The sequence below is a fragment of the Peromyscus leucopus genome, chromosome 4 (genome assembly GCF_004664715.2).
Source record: "Peromyscus leucopus breed LL Stock chromosome 4, UCI_PerLeu_2.1, whole genome shotgun sequence".
Lineage (NCBI taxonomy): Eukaryota > Metazoa > Chordata > Mammalia > Rodentia > Cricetidae > Peromyscus > Peromyscus leucopus.
The window spans coordinates 52776623-52798262 of NC_051066.1; the positions used below are offsets into that span (position 1 = coordinate 52776623).

General features: G+C 42.8%; 1 pseudogene; it reads right to left on the minus strand.

Moving 5' to 3' along the window:
* Nucleotides 1-2602: 2602 nt before the first annotated feature.
* LOC114700838 lies at nucleotides 2603-15169 on the minus strand (annotated as a pseudogene).
* Nucleotides 15170-21640: the final 6471 nt, after the last annotated feature.

Here is a 21640-nt window from a genome sequence, read left to right on the forward strand (position 1 = left end):
AAAAATAAAAAAGAATCAGAGATCCATGTGTTTGCACACTCAGGAATCCCATGAAACATTAAACTAGAAGCCGTAATCTACATGCAGAGGACCTGGAACAGAACTATGCAGGCCGTGTGCATGATACCTCAGTCTTTGTGAGTTCATATGAGCGTTGCTCATGTTGGATTAGAAAGTCTTGTTTTCTTGGTGTCTTCCATCCCCTCTGGCTCTTACACTCTTTCTGCCTCCTCTTCCATGGGGTTTCCTGAGCTCTGAGGGGAGGGATTTGATGGAGACATCTCATTTAGGGCTGAGTGCCTCACTCTCTTCACACTGTCCAGTTGTGGGTCTTTATATTTGTTTCCATCTATTGCAAGAGGAAGCTTTAATGATGATGGCGGAGCAAGGTGCTGTGTGACTATTGCAGAATGTCATTAGGAGTCATTTTATCACTACATTTCTTTTTCTTTTTTTCAGACTAATGGTATTTGGTTTTATCCTAGGTTCCTGGGCTATCTAGTCTCAGGTTCTTGGTCACCCATGAAGTGTCACTGATAGACCCCAGACCCAGGGTACTACCTTCTCAAGGGGGGTGCCCCAAGAACCCAGACTCCAGTCCAGTTGATGCAACAGCAAGAGGTGTTTATTGATGCACCTGTACAGTCGGGCAAACTCTTGTCCTGGGAGCAAGAGTCGCATCTTACTGCAGCCCCATGGGGGCTTTTAAAGGAAAAACCCACAAAAGCCAGAAGATTACAATTCCCATACAATTTCGTTTCATAAGATCATGGCTTGATCACAGAGTGGGTACAGTCATGTCCGCATGTACATTCTTCCTGAAACCTCAAGGGGGGTATCAGGGCGGGAGTGGAGTTTACACAAAGGACACAGTGGTCCTTCCTGGAACACTTGCAACTATCCCAGTCACAGTTGAGCACATCTCTTAACAGAAATCTCTTTACATTGTTATATTGTTACAGGGGTGGTTGAATAATAATTGAGTCAGCTTGCCCTTGGAACTAGTTTTCTTTTTAGTTCCTTATTCTCCTGGGGCTTGGGGGGTGTAAGCCTGAAGGGTTAGGGTCTTTCATCACCTATGGGTTCCATCTTGTCTCTAGCCTTTTCAGATGAACTTTTAACTAGTCCCTGACTTCTCTCAGTAGCTATTCTAGTTGTGAGCATTTCATTCTTCAGGAATCCCTCCCCACATCTCTTCCTCAAAAGATTATATATAATATATATATATATATATATATATATATACATATTACATACATACAAATATATATATACTGAGAGATTCAAGTTTTTGATGTCTTTTGAGAGAAATATGTTTAATTTGAATGCATTTTATTAGAGACTTTGGGTAGTGTAGAGGATTTAAGTTCTGAGACTGTGCAAGAGGATATACTTCCCAACATGATATAAACTACTAAGGGCAGTGCTGGCACAGAATAGGGACCCCAAGGAATATTAATTTGATGTTATTAATAACTTTTCCACCACCTACAACTTTCTATCTTACTTGTCTTCTCTTTCTCTTTTTCCTGCCCATCACGAAGTCACCTTTCTCTGGTTAATTCTACCTCACCATCCTTATCACTCATCTGTCTTCTTCCACCTGCCTGATCAATTATCTAGCTTTATCAAGCACCTGTTCCTTGGACTCACATTAACCTTTATGTCTATTTGACCATGTTTTCCACGTATATAAAGAAGTCCAAGAGTCTTTGTTATAATAACTCTCCTTCAACACTTCATCTCTCTTGTCTTGTCCTGTTGATGGCTACCCATCTGTTCCTAGTCAAGTTTCTCAAAAGGCCAGCCCACACTCGCCATTAGACCTACTGATTGTCTCATGAAAAAGCACGGTTCACTGCAATCTCTCCCCAGACTTCCTCTTGTAGCATTCTTAATAACCCCGGATGGTAAAATCCAGTAGAATATTAATACTCAGTTAGACGTCAAGTTTCTCTTTAGTTGGGCATTCATTTTTCACTGCAATGTGCTTATCTGATGCTCCCACAAACCCTCTGAAGGCAAGGGTTACATCTCTTTGTAGTCACTACTTGGCATAATATTTGGAATAGAGAGATAGCTTCAAAATGTCTGACAAGTGATTGAAAATAAAAGTGAACAGTAATCTCCCTCGTACTGGAATAGTATAGAACATTCTATGTATGACGTCCTTAAAGTAGTCATTGGGTAGTATTTGTCTTCTGTTTTGTTTTGTTGTCTGTGGTCCTGGAGATTGAACCCACAGCCTTGCACATACTGGACAAGCCTTCTAGCACTGAGCTGCGTTCCCAGCACCTGCTGAGTACTACTTGAATTTGACAGGTATTCTTGTAAAAATCTTGCATAGCAGCTTCAAAGAAATATGAGATAACTTTCCCTGCAAGGAAGACAAAATGAACTGAGTGGAAATTACCTGGAAATACTTGAGTGTTAAGCTATATGGATATAACTATAGGCACTTGGGGGTAATCTTGATTTGAAGAAATTGCTAAGGTCTGTAGACGTTAGATTCGCCTAGAGAATGTTAGAAATGATGCATTAGCAAGATGATTCCAGCAGGAGTGCGCAGAGTAATTCAAAACAGAGGCCCCCCGAGAAGGTTCTACTGGTCAAGAGTGAGGGGGTATGACCTGATGGAGGCGGTGGTAGCTAAAATTGCGAGGAAAAGGTGATTCCACTCTGGTAAAACCTGGTGATGGCTGGAACAGAAGCAGAAGAAAAACAGACACATGGAAAGTTTTCAGGTTTGTACTCGAGACTAGAGGAGGAGTAGCAGCATTAGGAACTTTGAGGAAATTGGCTATTTGTACACAAAGCCAATCTAAGCATGTATGGAGAATAGTGTGTGAGTAATTACTGTGCAAATGTTGGACTACCCAGAAATTCTGATTGTAAGTGGAAAGAATATTTCCTAGAAATGAGACGACCCCTTTGACTTGGTAAAGCCTGTAGATAACAACTAATTGCTCTATGCATTCCAGGGCATCTTTGCTAAACACAGAGCACGATAAATCACGAAAACGTAGAGAAGGTCATGATTTCTCATGATGAGTTGTTCCTTTTGCGACCCAGGAATCCTGCTATTTGCTGCAGGACTCCTATAGTCAAGGGAGAACAAATGGTACTGAACGTGGTTTAAAGATTGCACGTGTCTTTGACACGTTTGATATTCTTCGATAATTCTGGACAACGAGACTTGCTGGCACTGGATGTAAAGTGTCCCCACAGGCTCACATGTTTGAACACTTGGTTCCCCACTGGTAGTACTATTTTGAAAGACTGTGGAACCTTTGAGGCAGGAGACATGTCTGGTGGAGGTGGACTTCTGGAGGTGGACATGGAGACTTACTATTAACTATGAAACTTGGTCTTAGCTTAGGCTTTTTTTCTAACTAGCTCTTATAACTTAATTAACCTGTTCCTATTAATCTACATTTTTATCACATGGCTCGGTTACCTTTCTTCTGTCCCATGTCCGACTTGTTCCATGTCTGTTGGCTTCTCTTGTGCCTAGATTCATCCCTCTGACTTCCTCTCTCTGTCTGGAAGTCCCGCCTATTCTCTTCTGCCTAGCTATTGGCCATTCAGCTCTTTATTAAACCAACCACAGTGACACATCTTCACACAGTGTGAACAAATAATCCACAACAGTGTGGACTGAACCACGAGCCAGAATAAATGTGTCTTCCTTTGAGTGGCTTCTGTTAGGTCTTTTGACACAAAGACAGAAAATGTTGAGTCCTTTTTCTTAGATCCCTCAAGGTATAAACTGCAGTTACTGGGTTAGTCCACCTTTGAGTCATTGTGATGATGCCCTAAAGGAGGAAGCATTTATTTTGGCTCCTGGCCTGAGGGGCTGCAGCTGACAGTCAGCTGACTCCACTGCTGGGGACCCCTGGTGAGAACATCATGGTAACAGGATCATGTGGCAAGGCCGTATTCCTAACCTCAAGTTTTCTAGGAAGCGGAAAGGGAAAGGAGGGGCATGGAACAAGGTATCTCTCTGGGCCTACCCTCAGGGGCCCACTCCCCTCAATTAGGCCCCACCTTCCACAGTCCCATCACCTCTCAGCAGTCTATTCAAATTTTGGATGCATCACTTGTAAGCCATTGACTAAGACAGATACCTCACGATCCACTCACTTCCCCCAAAGTTCCAGGTCTGAACATTGCTTTCAATGGGAACCACACCTTTATTTAATACATGAGCCTTTTGTGGGGCTGTTATCCAAAGCATAGCAATTATTCATTTCAACTATGGATCCCATCTATGAAAATAATGAACTTATGTATGAATTCATGAATGGTGGCGGGTAGTCAGCTTCCTGGGCCTACATTTTAAAATAAAGACTATTCGCTGAATTTTCTTTAAGGCAATATAAAAAGGTTTTATTATATAGATTTAGTTTAGCATCATCTTCAAATGTCAAGAACATGTTGCCACATTCTCCATCTAGGATCTTAAAAAAGACAATTAGGATCCCAATTTCAGATTGACCACTTTCAGTTCCCATTTACAGAGAACACATCAGAGACCATTGTCCTTTAGAGGTGCTGGCCTTGGTCATTCATATCTTGAGCACCTGTTCCACAAGACTTTATAACGCAAGCCAATAAACCCAAAGATGTAGAAATATATGTTAGCGTCATCCAGTGGCTAAATGTACTGTATTGTACAAGGTTATGAAGATTTTTCAGTATCTTTAAGAAAATGGACATGTGGCTTTTCAAAGGGAGGTGGTTAGAGTGGGAAGTGTTCTCCAAAACTGTCGCCGTGGAACCACGGACACAGGTGCTATCCCCAGAAGAACTGGTATCCTTCAGAATTTGCCCTGGGAAATTGTAATCTAATTAGGCATCCAAAGTGGCAGATTTCTTCTTCTCCCATTAGAAAGTTTCAGAAAGTTCAGGGTACTCTCTGGTCTTCTGAGAAATGACCACCTATTTTTTAATTTTGGATCACATCTCTGTAGGGTACCAGAAGCCAAACTGCCAAACAGGAGACTGGGCTCTAGTATGGAATGCAGAATATTAAATAAAGGGTTATCTCTAGCACATTTTCACATTTTGCTTGGTTCCTTTGTGTGTGTGTGTGTGTGTGTGTGTGTGTGTGTGTGTGTGTGTGTGTGTGTGTGTAGGTCAGAGGATAACTTGAGGGAGTCTTTCTCTCTTTCCGCCATGTGGGTTCCAGGGATTGAACTCAGGCCACCACACCTGGAAGTCATCTTGTGGGTCCTGGTGTCATTACTCTTAAGAGGTTATATTGGCTGGTTGCCATGGTGCATGCCTGGAATCCTAGCATGTGGGTGGTGGAAGAAGGAGGATCATGCAGATTCAAGGCCAGACTGAGCTGTCTCAAAGAACCAAGAAGGGGCTGCTGATGGCTCACTGGGTGAAGGTGCTTGCCCCTGAGTCTGGTAACCCAGGTTTGAGCCCCAGTGCCCACATGAAGGAAGGAGAGAAGAGACTTCCAGGGTTGTTTACTGACCTCTACACAGGCCTGTGGCATGTACACAGACACACACAAACACACACACATACAACCAATCGTAAAAAATATATTAAATGTCTTTTAAAAAGCAGCAGCAGCTATATTAATTAATATTTGATCCACCCGTTGGTATTTTATGGAGGATTAATCGCATTATTACCTTAAGTACCTTTGTGCATCAAAATTAAGACAAATTGTAGTTTCTTTAATAGTCTTTCTAGCATTGGGTATTAGATATATCCTTTTACTACTTTTTAGGAAGTTTTATCATCCAAGTTATAAAACAAAATGGTTTTTTTTGCTAATAAATTTAATTAAAATTTAAATTAATTTATTAAAAACTCATTTAATTAAAGAAGAATGATAAATGGACAAACAATAGCAAATGCTCAGAAGTGTTTTTATAATATTCTTAGCTTTTGTTCTTCGATAGAGACTCGCTAGGCATTCCACATCTGGACTTGCTGTCCCACTTCAGACTCCCAAGGGCTGAGATGACAGGTGTGTTCCATGATGCCTGAGGAGCATTTGCACATGCATTATTTCATTTGACCTTAACATTAACCCAAAGGGGGAAAGAGGTAAAGATCTCTATTTACAAAGTAAAGAAGCTAAATTCAGAAAGTGAAAGCAAGTTTCATACGAGGTCAAAGGCATTTTCCCCATTTCCCGGATTACAGATCTCTGCCACCATGCCTGGTCTATGCGGTGCTGACTGTTGAACTGAGGGCTTCATGTATGTTGGGCAAACACTCTGCCAATGGAGCTACATCTCCTGCCCTTCGTGGTTTGTTTTAAGGCTCATTTACTTTTGCTTTGTGGGTGGTTATTTTTGCCAGCATGTATGTCTGTGCACCACATGCATCCAGTGCCCACCGAGACTGGAAAAGGGGGGTCAGATCTCCTGGAAGAGGAGTTACAGGTAGCTGTGAGCCACCTTGTGGGTGCTGGGACTTGAACCTGGGTCCTCTGGAAGACAGCCAATGCTCTTAACCGCTGAGCCATCTCTCCAGCCTGTAGTTTTGTCCAAGGCTTCAAAATAAAAGCTACAAACCAGATCTAACTCAAAGTTATTTCTCTAATAGAAGGTTATTCTCCCTCTCTGGGACCGTGAGGCATACACCATGTTATTCACATTCACTAATAAAATATACATAGCATCAATTTGCATTCCAGTGAAGTTTTGAACTGCAATTTAAGATCAATTAATTGCCATACCAAATTAATTCATATAAAAATCGAGATGAAGCAATTGTTGCTTAGAACTCATTAAAAAGAATTATCTTGTACATGGTCAGTTGTATAATTTTACCCTCCCTGCTTAAGAGTATGTGTCGAAGCCAGGTGGCGGTGGTGCACGCCTTTACTCCCAGCACTCAGGAGGCAGAGGCAGGAGGATCTCTGTGGGTTCGAGACCAGCCTGCTGTACAGAGCTAGTTCCAGGACAGCCAGGGCTACATGGAGAAATTCTGCCTCAAACAAATAAACAAACAAACAAACAAACAAAACAAAAAACAACCCCCCAAAATAAATAAAAACAAAAACAACCCCCCCAAAAGAACCAAACCAAACAAAACAAAAAAACAAAACAGTAACAAAAACTGAGTGTGTGTGAGATTTCCCTTTTCCTATTTAGTATGTATAAGTGAAGAATGTTTTTCTGTTGTTCTTATATTCACTTTAGATTACATCTTTATTATTTATCTTTCTCTTATATTGTTCCTATAAAACAAAGACCACCCTTCATGTTACTCAATGGTAAATCAGCCTGATACCAAGTTTTCTTTTATTTTCCATTAGAATAGCTTTAACTTTTTATTTGTCTTTGCAATGCTTCTGCCACTTGCCACCACAAAACATTAAATTCACTCCATTCCTTTCACTTAAGGATGTACTGGCTCCTGTCTTATATTTATTACTATTCTAGAACAGCTCTCAGACTTTAACGTCTGCCAAGGTGATCTACACTATTTGTTTGAACACAGATTTTGAGTTAGTGGATCTGGAATGAAGCCTGAGAATTAATACTTCTCTCTGTCTGTGAATATGTGTGCACATATGTGGCCAGATGTCACCGCTGGGTGATCTCAATTGCTCCCCACTTTACTTTTTGAGAGAAGGCATCATCATCTCACTGAACCCAGAGCTTCCTGATTTGGCTGACCTGGCTGTCCAGTGGACACCAGGGAATCCTCTGGTCTCATTGAGATTGCAGGCATGTGTGCTGAGACCTGCCTTCTTAGCGGGTGTTTGGGATCTGAGCCTAGGTCAAGGCAAACACTTAGCAACAAAGCCATCTCCCATCTCCCCAGCCCCAGCAGAATTTATAATTCTAACAAATCCCTAAATCTGCTGATGCTCCCTTCTGGTGTGGACACTTCATTTTCAGGCACGAACTTTTTGGATCACTTGGGGGGAACTTTTAAAATAGTATACTGATGGTGGGGATCTACTATCCAGATATTTTAGTGTAATGGGTATTAATACAGCCTTGTTATTTGATAATAATTCCCTAGTTATTCAAATAAACAACCAGTTTTGAAAACCATTGATTTAGAGGTTGGACAAAATTAAGTTAAAAAAAAAAAATATGGTCAGCATGCCTCTGGCCTGCTTCTCCCTACTTCTTTCCTACATTCTTACGTTCTCCTTACATTCCTCCCTCTGGCTAGTGGGATGGCTCATCAGGTCAAGGAGCTTGTTGCCAAGCCTGACAACCTGAGTTTGGCCCCTGGGACCCACATGGTAGAAGAAGAGGACCGACTCCTGAAAGTTGTCCTCTGACCTCCACAAAGCTGTTTTCTGACTTCCATATGCAGCATAGCATGCCACCCCCCACGTACATAGAAACACAACAAACGTGATTTTAAAACTGTATTTTCAGAACTCTCTGTCATTCTATAGACATTTATTTAGTATCTCTAATGGGAAAGGCATCATGCAAAAATCAAGGAAAGGAGAGTGGATGAAGATGAGGATCTCTTCTCTAGGGGCTTACTATAGTATAGAGAAGACAGGACCATCTATGTAAGCAGACACAGTACAATAAACTCCAAAGCCCACATAAGCCACGTGTGTTTGAACCAAACAAATGACCCAGATGACATAGCACTGAAAATACCAGAAGGAAGGAATGATGTATGGATGAGGAAGCATGATGAAGGAGGGGTGCTTTCTGCATAATGGAGTGTTAGAATGAACCATTTTTATTAGAGTAGTGCAGGATAAATCTTGAAAGGTACTTTGGGGCCAAATCCCAGGAGACAATGGTGAAAGTATTGGATGCTTTAAAAAAATCAATAGAGCAATGATGTGTGCAGAGAAGGACTGTGGGATTTGGTGCGGCAGGAACTGGTAGGATGGGTTGGAAGAGAAAAACCTTCTTTAGGTACTAGAGAACCTTTCCTGAACTTGGAGTAATTATAAAACTGGGACTTTTAAAGAAAATGTTAGGTAAAAGGTTTTACTGGGATGGTAGCGTTTTGAAGTCATAATGTGAAAGAGTATTTTACAATGCTCATTTTAAGCAACTTTGGGAACCAGAGGAGTCAGCCTGCCTTTAGCTAGAACTTGGATGGAAAGACACACAAATGTTTCTGGATGTCGACTGTTCCATTTGACCTTCCCTGACTCCTATTTTTACTGGTCTGGTGCTCTCACGGTATCTCTGTTTCTGGCCCATCAAAACTTGCTGTTAACAAAGTGTCTGATGTCAACCATTGATTCTTTGGTGAGATACAGCCCAGTGAGAGTATTTGAGGTTGCTATTACATGTTTACATGAAATGAGATTTTTCCCCTCACACTCCTGTAACTGCCCCCTCCCTGAAACCTCCCAACCTCACAGAAGAAACATCTCCTGTAGTTAAAGCCGAGCCAGTCTGTGGGAGTTCTTCAAAAATAACCACGAGAAAGGAACTGGACCTACTGCCACGATGAGCAGCAATGTCTTTCCCTGGGAAAAAGTGTCTGTTGAAGTGACCTAGAAAGAAAAGCTTCACAATTTGGTTTATAAACATAACAACTCAAAGAATGAGCCAGAAGAGAGATACCAGTGTTCCTAGTTAATTCTTCCTTATAGGACTGAGAAATTATGTTTTATCTTTGCTGGAAATAAATGTTGTATTTTTTAAATTGGTTAGAAAAAGAAAAGAAAAGAAAAGAAAAGAAAAGAGAAGAACTCCCCTGAAGAGATACCAATGAATTATCCTGACAAGAAGAAAACATTGACAACACTAATTCCATATGTTCTGATAACATCAAGGGGAGTCAGAAAAACTCAGAATTGTGGGCCCCTGAGGGTGCTGTTGGGAGGAGGTATGATTGATAGTGACTATTAGACTCAGAAAGAATGGTCATATGCATCAAACTCTTCCCACTAAGCAGAATCAATTTATTATCCCACTGATTGTAGAAATGAATGATTAGATTTCTCTTAGCAATAAATAAAATCATTGTAGACCATTTCTTCCACGATAGCTGTTAGGAAAGTGAAGAGAGACCACTCATCTTTCCCTTTCCCCCTTCTCAGGCCTCGGTGACCCTTCTTCAGTCTGCATAGTTAACCACGTTTCAGGCTGTTCTTGAGTATGGATTTGTTTCTGTTTTGATGGGATGATCTCTGTTTGTCAAAAGAATGTGCTTTATTACCACAGCTTGATCGATATCATTGATGAGTAAATGGGATCCTCTTGGTAGGCTGGAAGTTACCCACTCTCTGAAGGCTCACCCACATCAATTACTGTGAAGTTATTGCATTGGTGTAGGAAGCAAGATCAGCCCTATTCTGCGCTGGTTTCTTGCATTCTCAAAGCATGGTAGGAAACCTAAAAACATCCTTTCAAAATCACTAGTAGTGGGGGCTGGAGAGATGGCTCAGTGGTTGAGAGCACTGGTTTCTCCTGCAGAGGACCAGGTTTAATTCCCAGAATCAACATGAAGGCTCATAACGGTCTGTAACTCTAGTTCCAGGAGACCGAGGAGGCCTCAAACTCACTGAGATCTGCTTGCCTCTGCCTCCTCAAACTTGCAATTTTAGGTGCGTCGCGTTCAGAAACCACTACAGTTCTTTGATCAGGGTGGTCAGATTTCTGAATCAACAGAAAAAAGCTGAAGTAGGGCAGCTGTGTCAAGGCAGAGAGGGGTGGGACTGAAAGCCAGGAGCAAGGCACTCCAAACTCGGTCTGAGCATGGTAGGGAGAACACAGAACTCAGCAGCCATTGCCACTGCTGTTCTCTACAGCTAAGGATATAGTGAGTCAGGAAGCTCCTGAACCGACCGACAGTGCTTCTCTGCTCCGAAACACAGAGATCTGTAACATAGAAAATGTCAGTATTTTAAAGGATTGATAGTCACTGGTGGTCCCCTTTCTTGGACTTTGGTTAAAAAAAAAAAATCCTAGCTAGATTGGAGTTCAACTATTTCTCTTGCAGATCTATTTTCATATATCTTATCTCTAGTGCTTGGGGTGCTAGCTTTCTCGTTTCATCCTAACTGTGGTAGCCAGTCTCTAGAATGTACCCAGCGATTCTCACAACTCAGTATTCACATTCCTGTTTGTTGTTTTGTTCGGCAATGTCCGATGCCTAAAATAAAGCAGGATGATGGCGAATCACTTCCTACACCAGATTACAGATGATGCAGATCCTATCGCAGACACTCTCTCATTTGTGTGTTCTCTCAATTACCTCTTCTCTTTCATGTCTCTCTGTCTGATCATTTTATGGGAAAACATCAGGCGTACCATTAAGACATCGGGCAGCCTCTGGATAGCCATAGTAACAAGGAGCCGAGGTCGCTAACACTCTTGAGAATGAACCTGGAAGTGGATTGTTTTAGCAGTTAAGCCTTGGCTCACGTCGTGGCTGCAACTTCTTAAGAGATTATGTATGAGCCACAACCACCCACCTATGTCGTTCCTGTGTTCATTGCCCTCAGAAACGGTTGTCAATGTGGCAATCCTTTGTTGTTCTCTGCTACTACGTTTTGCAGGGCAGCAAGAGTTAGCCAACATATACAACAGCAAGGAAACATGAAATACTGTCTCTCTGGTTAGGATGAGGAAATCCTTTCTTGATTTTCTGCAGGTGTCAGTGGCTCCCAGTGCTCTGTCAAGACGTTTACCAAACTCTATGGATAGTAGTTGACCAGCTAGCTTAGTTCCCTCAAGGGTTCCTTCAGTGTATAGGGTGAAGACACAGCTCTAAGGTGTCTGCTCACCCTAGTTCACTCCTGGGTCTCACCTTGAAATCAACACAACTGATAATGGTTAAATAGTACAATGGTGTTTTTTTAAATAACATTTTGCTCATATCTCAACAAAACATAGAGTATTGCCAGTCTCCGTAATACGGAGGAACTTTGGCATTAAAGCTAATGACTGGTTGATGCCACAAAGTGGATCTCTTTTCATTGCTGGAAGGGCACCATTGCATATTTGATATCTAAGTGATAGAAATGCCAAGCACAGGTATATTTTTACTCCTTTATATTTAGTTATCTTTTCTAGGTGTTTCACAATAGGAAGTGTTTTAAAAATAGCAATAAAAATATAGGCTATATTGAAAATTTAAATATAATCATAAATTACATTTGTTTATTTATTGTGTGTGTGGACATGTGCATGCCACAGCATGGGTGTGGAGGTCAGGGAGCAACTTGAGGGAGTTGGTTCTCTCTTTCCACCATATAAATCCTAGGGATTTGACTAAGGTCATCAGGCTTGTGGCAGGTTACCCGTTGAACTGTCTTGCCTGCTCGTTAAATACAATTCTTAAAATTGTTATTATGGAAAATTTGAAATATATACAAAAGGAGTGAGTATATGAATCTCCTTGTTTGTATACCCATTGCCCCACTTCAACATGGCCAGCCTTGTTTTATATATTCTCGAATCCACTTATGTCCCATGCTTTCCTCCTGCATTGGATTAACTGTATGCCAGTCCAAATCAGCATATTTTCCCCTAGGGGGCAAGGTAACCTTTGTGTGTGTGTGTGTGTGTGTGTGCATGTATAGTATGTATGATGAATACATGCATGGAAGTGTGGGCATCCATGCCATGGCCCATGTGTGGAGGTCAGATGTTAACCTCTGGGGCACGTCTTTGCCATCTTCCTTGTTTAGGGCGGTGTCTCCTGTTGTTCATCACTGTGCATGTAGGTAGATGGCCCAGGACTTTCTAGTGCTTCTCCTCTGTCCACCTCCCTGTGGTAGCACTTGGGTTACATGTGTGTGCTTCTGTATCAGGCTCTGCAGAGGGCTGAGGAATGAACTCCGGTCCCCATGCATGCATGGTTAGTGCTTTATCTACTGAGCCGCCTCTCCAGCCCCAGGAAAAAAGCGATTTTACAATCTTATTGGAGAGTTAGGAAGGAGGAGCTCATCTGTCTCTTCACTGATCGGTCCTAAGGAGATGTGATTTAGCTGAAATACATTTGGGTTTTAGGCAAGTTACATAACTGGCCATCAACCTATATTTTATGTCATGATTTTCTCTAAGATGAAACTTAATTTTCATAGCAACGTCATACATTTATATCCTGAAATCTGGGTTGGAAAGTAAAGGCAAAACTATGCTGGATTTTAGGATCTGCAGATTGAGCCAGCCCACTGAACGATGGTGTTGTCTTTAGAAAATGATGGTCAGCCCCTACGATACTGCTTCCCACCACTACAAAGGGAGTTGAGACACACAGAGCAGGTCAGTGGGTAGCCACCAAAGCCTGACTTTCCAGACGACTGTGTGCATTACAAAGGTCAGACAGAACAGCACTCTTACTCACATAGCGTCCAGCTGGTTTCCAACACTCCTGGCTGCAGCGGTGCCTAGACCTCTTCATAGTCCTTATCACATCTGGAGTCCTGTTTTTCCAGCTGGGGCCCTGCTTCTCTGTTGGAAGCTTCTTGATGTTCACCTTCTACCAACCTGTTCCCTGCTCTCAGGAGGTTCATTCTGTGACCCTTCCCTACACAGGCAACCTTTCCCAACTTCAGCTGTGGGTAAATGGATGAGTTCTCCCTCCCCAGGAACAGGCAGTTTGATTCACTGTAAAGCAACCCCAGCTCCATGGGCAGAAAGTTCCAAGGATTGTAGGGGATAATATAAACACCCACCCACACATTTTAACTCTCACGCACACTGTCTCGTCACACACACACACACTGTCTCGTCACACACACACACACACTCTCACACACACACACACACACACACACCATATCCAAGCTGAAATAGTGACAAACAACCGCTTCTCCCCCCAGAGCCTGAGTGACAGCTGGTAGGACCTCGTAGCTTAGAAATGGAGCTCCAGGATGGGTCTTGATGGCAGTATTTTGTCCCTTCACCTTATTGGAGGTCAAAGGGAGTGGGGAGGGCAGGTAGCTGGCAGCTCCTTCCCACTCAGCCATGAAGTTCATTGGCTCCGATTTCACACATGGCCTCCTCCATGGAGTGTGTCCTGCTTGTTAGCCACAGGCACACAGTCTTGGCCTGTAGCATGTGGGCTGCATCTTTGGCTGCTCCCCCGCCAATGGGGCGGCTATATTTGTCCTTGTCGCCACCGGCAGGGCTCACCACCACAGGTCCCTCCTGGGCTGCCTCCTTCTCTTGCTTCTGAGCCAGTGCTCCCCATTTCTCTTCAGAATTCTTTGGGTGGGGGTGGGGTGTTCCTGTAGGAGTCCTGCTCTTCAGCTGAAGGTGCAAACTCCCCTTTGAAGATCATGGTGTAGCTACAATGTCGTCATGTGCCCATTGTCTTGGATGAAATCAGACACCTCTTTTTCCATCTTTTCCCAAAAGTACCCTTTTTGTTGCTTGTGACAGCCAGCCCTAACCTGATGGCACTGTGTTATTGCCTGCTCTGTCCAAGTGAATTAATGACACTTCCCCCAGAGAGCTCAGACCTTCGTAACATTTATACATAACTTCCCTGTGATGGCTAAGGAAACTTAATATGGTACCAGGCATCCCTGAAGGGCTGCTGACCCTGGAATGCCTGTGAGATCCTAGTGGCCTATAGGTGACATAAGAATAGGATAATGGAGCTGGACTTGGTGGCGCACGCCTTTAATCCCAGCACTTGGGAGGGAAAGGCAGGAGGATCGCTGTGAGTTCTCGGCCAGCCTGGGCTACAGAGTGAGTTCCAGGGCAGCCAGGGCTGTTACACAGAGAAACCCTGTCTTGAAAAACAAACAAAAAACAGTAGGATAGTGGTGTTCCTGCTGTGAAGTATTTAACTGCTTACTTTCGGCTTTTGTAAACCTGCTTGTCTTGTCGCTGTGGGACTGGGATGGAGCGGTCCTTTTATTACTGTACAACGAGAAAGAGAACCACTGAGAGGAGTTAAACCATTTTCTTGCCCAGCTGTGGATTCCATGAATAACCATAATATACACCTTTGCTAGCCACATTTATAAACACTTCCTTTGGCCCCCTTTGGCCTGGCATGCTGTTTGGCTCTAAGGCTGCCATGTTTCTCCTAGCAGTAGGAATACATTCATTTAACCTAAGTTGAACTGAGTCTACGTTTTTGGTCTTTCCCAGTGGACTCAAATGCCACAACAGTCTTGCTTTTTTGTCTCTTCTAGCTTGCTGTTCAGTCTGCTCTCCTGGTCACCCAGGCTGGGTGGCTTCTCCATGGAGACTAGTAGTTCCAGTTTTAAAAAGCATATGCTCATCATAAAAACAGAGCATTAGAGATAATTAGGATAAAAATTTCTGTTATATGAATTTAAACTTTCCTCTTTAACACAGCATACATGGAAACCAGAATATTTACTTTTTACTCCACAGTTCAGAATTCATATCAAAGAAAATAAGGAATGAATGTGATGATAGGCCATGGTAATTCAATGTCTTAATCAGAGATGAAAAATTGATATTTGCCGGGCGGTGGTGCGCACGCCTTTAATCCAGCACTCGGAGGCAGAGCAGGCGGATCTCTGTGAGTTCGAGGCCAGCCTGGGCTACCAAGTGAGCTCCAGGAAAGGCGCAAAGCTACGCAGAGAACCCTGTCTCAAAAAAAAAAAAAAAAAAAAAAAAAATTGATATTCAACATTTTCAAACTCTCCAGTTTTTGTACAAAAGATGCCAGATCAAGGATGTATATTCAAGCCGGGCAGTGGTGGCGCACACCTTTAATCCCAGCACTTGAGAGGCAGAGCCAGGCGGATCTCTGTGAGTTCGAGCCAGCCTGGCTACAAGTGAGTTCAGAAAGGCGCAAAACTACACAGAGAAACCTGTCTCGAAACCCCCCTCCCAAAAAAAAAGGATATATATTCAAGACTATACTCAGAAGGGCAGATGGTGTCTATAAAGAGTATATTAAAGAAAAGATTCTTCGTGGTAGGATTGTGGGCTTCCCAATGCCCACTTTCATATTCCTGCCCTGTAGTCTGGCTCTCTATGGTCCTTTCTATGCAGGGCTCTATTTGGGGGTGTTGGCCAAACAGGGTTTCCTGCTCTGGATTCTCCAGAGATACCTTCTGGCGTTGGTCTTCGCTTTCCCATGACCCTGTCACTTGGCTCGCTGAACTGACCCTTCGCTTCGGATTTCTTCTGAGCTCTCTGCAGCCCTGCGTCCTACTGACCCAAGCTGAGAAACTGAAAAGAAAATTGATGATTCTAACAGGAAGGAAAAATAAGTAACAGGGCAATAAATCAAGACCAGGAAGAAGCCAGCAACAACAACAACAACAGCAACAACAACAAAAACAACAGCAACAACGAATCACGTAGCATGTCAGTAGTTTTAAAAATGAGTTTCAAAAGTAGACATTTATTCTTTTCAAGTAGCAGATGCTGGAGTAGGGTGGGGACATTGCCCCCGTGGGTCACAGGTCACTTGCAACAACCGAGGTGAGCTGCTTTCATGTCTGAGCTGTGAAGGGTCTCATGGTTTGTGGTTGGAGCGGTGACAGTGGAGAGACAATTTCTTAGACTCTACGGGTAAATATGAGAGGGACACGAGGGGCGTGTGTACCCCAATATGCTCACAGTAGCTCTCTTACAGCATAGCCCGAGTCTTTAGAGGGCAAAGACAGCTTCCCTTTCAGGAGGGAAAAGATGGGAAACAGCAAATAGAGCAGGTGGCTGTTTGTGAGAAGGAAGCAGGCAGATCACTTCCTCTGCAAGTTCTCCGGGATTTAGAATGGGAATTTCTAAGAGTCTTCAGGCTGAAAGCATTCGTGATAGCACCAGCGCAGGCCGTTACAGGTTCTCAGAGGCTGTGGATTCGGTTGGTGCTCGCCGAGCACACAATGATTTGTCTCATCTCTTTGTCTGAGAAGAGGTTAATCAATGGGAAAAAAAATTCCCACTGGAATTAGGACAAGATAGGCCTGTCTTTGAGAATATCACTTGTCCCTGGTACTTGAATGTTGTTGGCCACACTACGTAAAGACGACCGGCTGAAGAGAGCTGAGAAACCGGGAAGTATGAAGGTCAAGTGTTAGGATTTGTGGATAGAGAATTTCTAAGCCATGCTGTCCATAGCATTAAAAACTACTTTTATAGTAACTGATCCTTTAAAATATTTACCACTGATCCGAATGTAACAATAAAAAGAACTTTATGAGTCTATAAAGTGGGAGTGAGTCTGATCATACCAGGTAACACATCTTGTTTTATCACAAAAGTCACACTGAATTCAGCTGTCTCACTTACAGCAATTACGTTTCTGGTTATCCATAGACTGGATTTCAAAACCTCATTTTTAAAGTGTAGGGAAAAGTTTCAAAATTTGATTACATGAAATTGAAAAGAAAAAACTCCATGTCTCAAAACATATTATGCCTTAAATATTTTTTACAACTTTATTTTATTAAAAGTGGCTTTTGTTTTGTTTTGTTTTTCAAGACAGGGTTTCTCTGTAAAATTTTGGTGCCTGTCCTGGATCTCGATCTGTAGACCAGGCTGGCCTCGAACTCACATGGATCAGCCTGGCTCTGCCTCCTGAGTGCTGGGATTAAAGGTGTGCGCCACCGCTGCCTGGCCTATTACTTCTTTTTTTAAATGGAAAAAGAACACACAAAATTTGTTACATGTCCGAGGCAGGGAGAATTAGATTCTTGTGACCACATCACTAACTGCTTTTGGAATGCAGCTGCCTAGACCTTCCTCAGTGAATGCTTAGCAGACACCTGAGGAACTATTTAGAGCTGTAGCCCTGGAGGTGAGGTTGGAACCCCCTGGGGGTTCTAGAATCCCTTTGAGGGGGTGAGCTGAGACATCAATTGCCTTTTTAACTCTCACCCTCTCATGAGCACAAAGGGAACTTTCCTAGAGGACACAAGCCATGAAACATCTCCACAGAAGCAGCTGTGAGAGTCCCATTGCCTTCTGTTAAGCCAAATCCTGACAAGACATGCAGAAGCACACATGAAGAAGAACATTCTCCTCATGCTTTCACTCTGGAAAATATACCTTTTTTTTTTTTTTCCCCGGTTTTTCGAGACAGGGTTCCTCTGTGTAGCTTTGCGCCTTTCCTGGATCTCTCTCTGCAGACCAGGCTGGCCTCGAACTCACAGAGATCCAGCTGGTTCTGCCTCCTGAGTGCTGGGATTAAAGACGAGTGCTGGGATTAAAGACGTGTGCTACCACTGCCTGGCACCTTATTTTATTTTTTATGTTCCTTAGAATATGTATAAAAAAAGAGATATTCTATATACTTTCCAGTTTTAATTTATTATATTGTATACAGAAAGGTAGGAAGATAAGGCCACAAATAGGAGCTCCTTGAGATTTGTGCTGGTTAGTTTTTTTGTCAAGTTGGAGTCATTTGGGAAGAGGTAACCTCAGCTGAGGAACTGACTGTATCAGATTAGCCATGGGCAAGGCTGTCAAGCATTTTCTTAATTGATGATTGACGTGGCAGAGCCCAGCTCACTGTGGGAGGTGCCGTCTCTGGGCAGACGGCCCTGAGGTGTAGAAGGAAGCAAACCGGGCAGGCTGCAGGAGCAAACCAGTAAGCAGTCCTCTCCCATGGTCTCAGCTTCAGCTCCTGCCTCCAGGTTTCTGCTTGAGTTCTTGCCCTGGCTTCTTGTGATGATGGACCCGTAAGACATAATAAACCCTTTCCTCCCCAAGTTGTTTTTGATCACCGTGTATTTCATGCAGCAGGAAGTGAACTGGGACAAGGGTCTCCATTTTTAGCATTATAAAGGAATCCTATGATCAAGAAGTTTTAAGACCCAATTGACAACCACATACATTAAAATAATGGGGGCTTTCAAATGTATTATCTGGATAGTAGATTTTGTACACTTCCTTTGGAACAGATTGTCATTTAATTATCTATTGAAATTGAACATGTATATACCTTCTGATTTACAATTCCATACCCAGATAGGTACGTATATAAGAACATTCATAACAATCCTAGCAGTATCAAACTGGAAACACCTCACATATCCACTAGTTGTAGAACAGATCAATTTTCATGTATGCAATCATACAAGCATTTGCATTTATAGAAAAGCAAAAGCAGAGCCAGGTGAAAGATGCATGCCTAGTTGATAATCATAAAGAACAGCGAGGGAATGCTTATCACAAAAGTCAGGACAGTGGCTGTCTTGCCAAGTAGGTGGGTAAAGTAACAGAGTTCACAGGAAGACTTTCGGAGAGGCTAGCAATATTTCTTGACCCATGCAACAGTGCTCGGTGGAGCCTGGTTTGTGATAACGTATGCTTTCATTCTCTGTATCGTATTTCACAATATAAAAGGCACCAATTCTCCTCTCTCTTTGTTTAGAGTGACTGAGCATTCCTGAAGACCAGCAATGAAAATAGGTACAGAAAATAATTTGGTCTATGTCTTAGAAGTTAATCTTCCTAGGATGTTTCTGTGCCTTTAACTAGAAGAAAGGCCATGCACACAGGGACAGGAGCTCCTATTTCCAGAGGTCCGCCATTGTTTCTGCGCATGTAGGTTTCTCTCTACTGGGTTCCAATCATCATCAACCAAAGGAGTGGGTTCACTAAGACGACTCTTCTAAATGTGAGGCTTTGTTTTTTGTAGATATCAGAAGCATCTTAGCAGACCAGGCTTCATTTGAAACACCCATTCCTTGAAGCATGCCACAAATTTCAGGGCACTATGCTTGGAACCTGCTCTCGTGAGGGGAGGTAGTAGGAAACTCATCATTAAGGTCACCTGTGTAGAATAATACCAGTGTTTTTATTCTCCACATTGATCCTGACTCTTAACCAACCTGACTGTGCCAAGCAGTAGAGCTACCCGCTCAAATACTTTGTATGTCACAGCCCTCTGTAGAGAATTAGGTACATAAAAGGTTCCATAACTACTTGGCTACCTATATGTTTTCATTAGAGTATACACACTCAAATCCGTGTCAAGTGGTTTTTCTACTGGCCCATAATTCTAGTTTACATCAAGGTTTTAATCATCTAGGATAAAGATGATTTCTTTATCTATGATGCTACTCTACTGATGTTAAATTTATAAACTTGGCAAGAGTTGGCAAATTGAGGGCTTCGGACTTCAACCTGAACTACCTTTATTTTCACTTAAAGCATGCTGGTAGTGTTAGGCTGAACTCTCCCCAGTCAGCACAAAACGGGCCACTGGACAATGAACCCGAGCACACTGCAGCTTATAGACTATCCTAGTAAAACATTTTACAGGGCTGTAAACAAACGTGCTTGTGGTTTTTCAGCATTACTCTAGTAACATCTGGGAAGGTTCTGAGAAACGGCAAGCCCCGGATTGCTAAAATGTCAAGCAGAAGCACCCCAGGTGCTCTCAGGAATGTACTGGTCCTCTTGTCCCTTTTGTCACATCTAGTCGGAGTGAAAATGCTAATGGCTTCCCCTAGGAAGAGCACAGTAGTTTCAGTAGCAACAATAAACACATTTTTTTTTTTTTTTTGGTAAATGTTTCAGGGATTCCAGAGGTGCACTGGATAGCTGAAGTAACCCTCAAGATGGAGATAGAACATGGACACTGATTATCTTCTGAACTTCCTTGCAGCCACTAAGCAGATATCCCCCCCTCCCCCGTGGTCAAGTAACTTTTGAAATGTCTTAGATCTTTCACAGATCCTCTGTTTAAAAAGGAAATGGTTCTGGGCTGCTGAGAGGATGACTTCACAGAGAAGGTGCTTTCTGTCAAACCTGAAGACCCAAGTTTGATTCCTGGGAGCCCAGGTGGTAGAGGGGGAAAATTAACACTCAACAAGGTGTCCTCTGATTGCCACAGGAGTACACACACACACACACACACACACACACACACACACACACACACACACACTAAAATGCAGTAATTTTTTTTTAGGGTAAGGAAATGGTTTCTGAGAAAGGTGGTGGGCTTCAGTGGAGCTGCAATTCTTACCACAACCCTGATTCTTATCATTCTCAAGACATCTTTCAAATACACATCATACAAAAGGAACTTCTAATGGTTTGAAGCAAGGTGGCTTACAAAAGTCTGTCTAACCTACAATGTGCCAGAAGTTGTGTTGATTGGTCTACATCTAACCACGTACAGCATTTGGGGGGTTAAAATACACGTACAGCACTAGGTTAGTAAGCAAAAACACAAATGTTTTTCCTTACACACTTCTCCACAGTTGACTGTAGCAAGAGGAAGATAGGAAATATGTGCCATATTTCTTGGCACAATTACATTAACTTTCTGTGACTGTGCTATCCCATGTAGTTACCACGAGGCCCAACGTGACCATTTAAGTTTACGTTCATTGAAATGTAAAAACCCAAAGCAGGACATAGGTGGTACCTGACTACAATCCCAGGTTTTAGGAGGTAGAGGACCATGGAGGCCCACAGAGATTTCCTAGTGAGATCTGAGGTTGCTTTACCCAACAGGGCTGTATTAGAGGATGGCTTGACCACGTGTGTGGTTACCAGGTGATTGGAAGGGTCTTCACTTGGCTGTGCTTGGAGGGGGGGTCTTTTTTGCTCCGCCCCTTGGCATTATAAAAAGCCCTTTAGATGAGACAGAAGAAGCCAGTGGATATTGATCCAGGCTCTCCCCAAGGTATCCTGTGTTTTCTGTTTTTCTCCCCACTATATTTCTATCTAACCTTTCTTATCCCTCTCTCCTCAAGAGTACTCTGGGAAAAAGTGGGAGCCGGTCTCCCACAGGGGACAAAAAATTGAAGGTCATC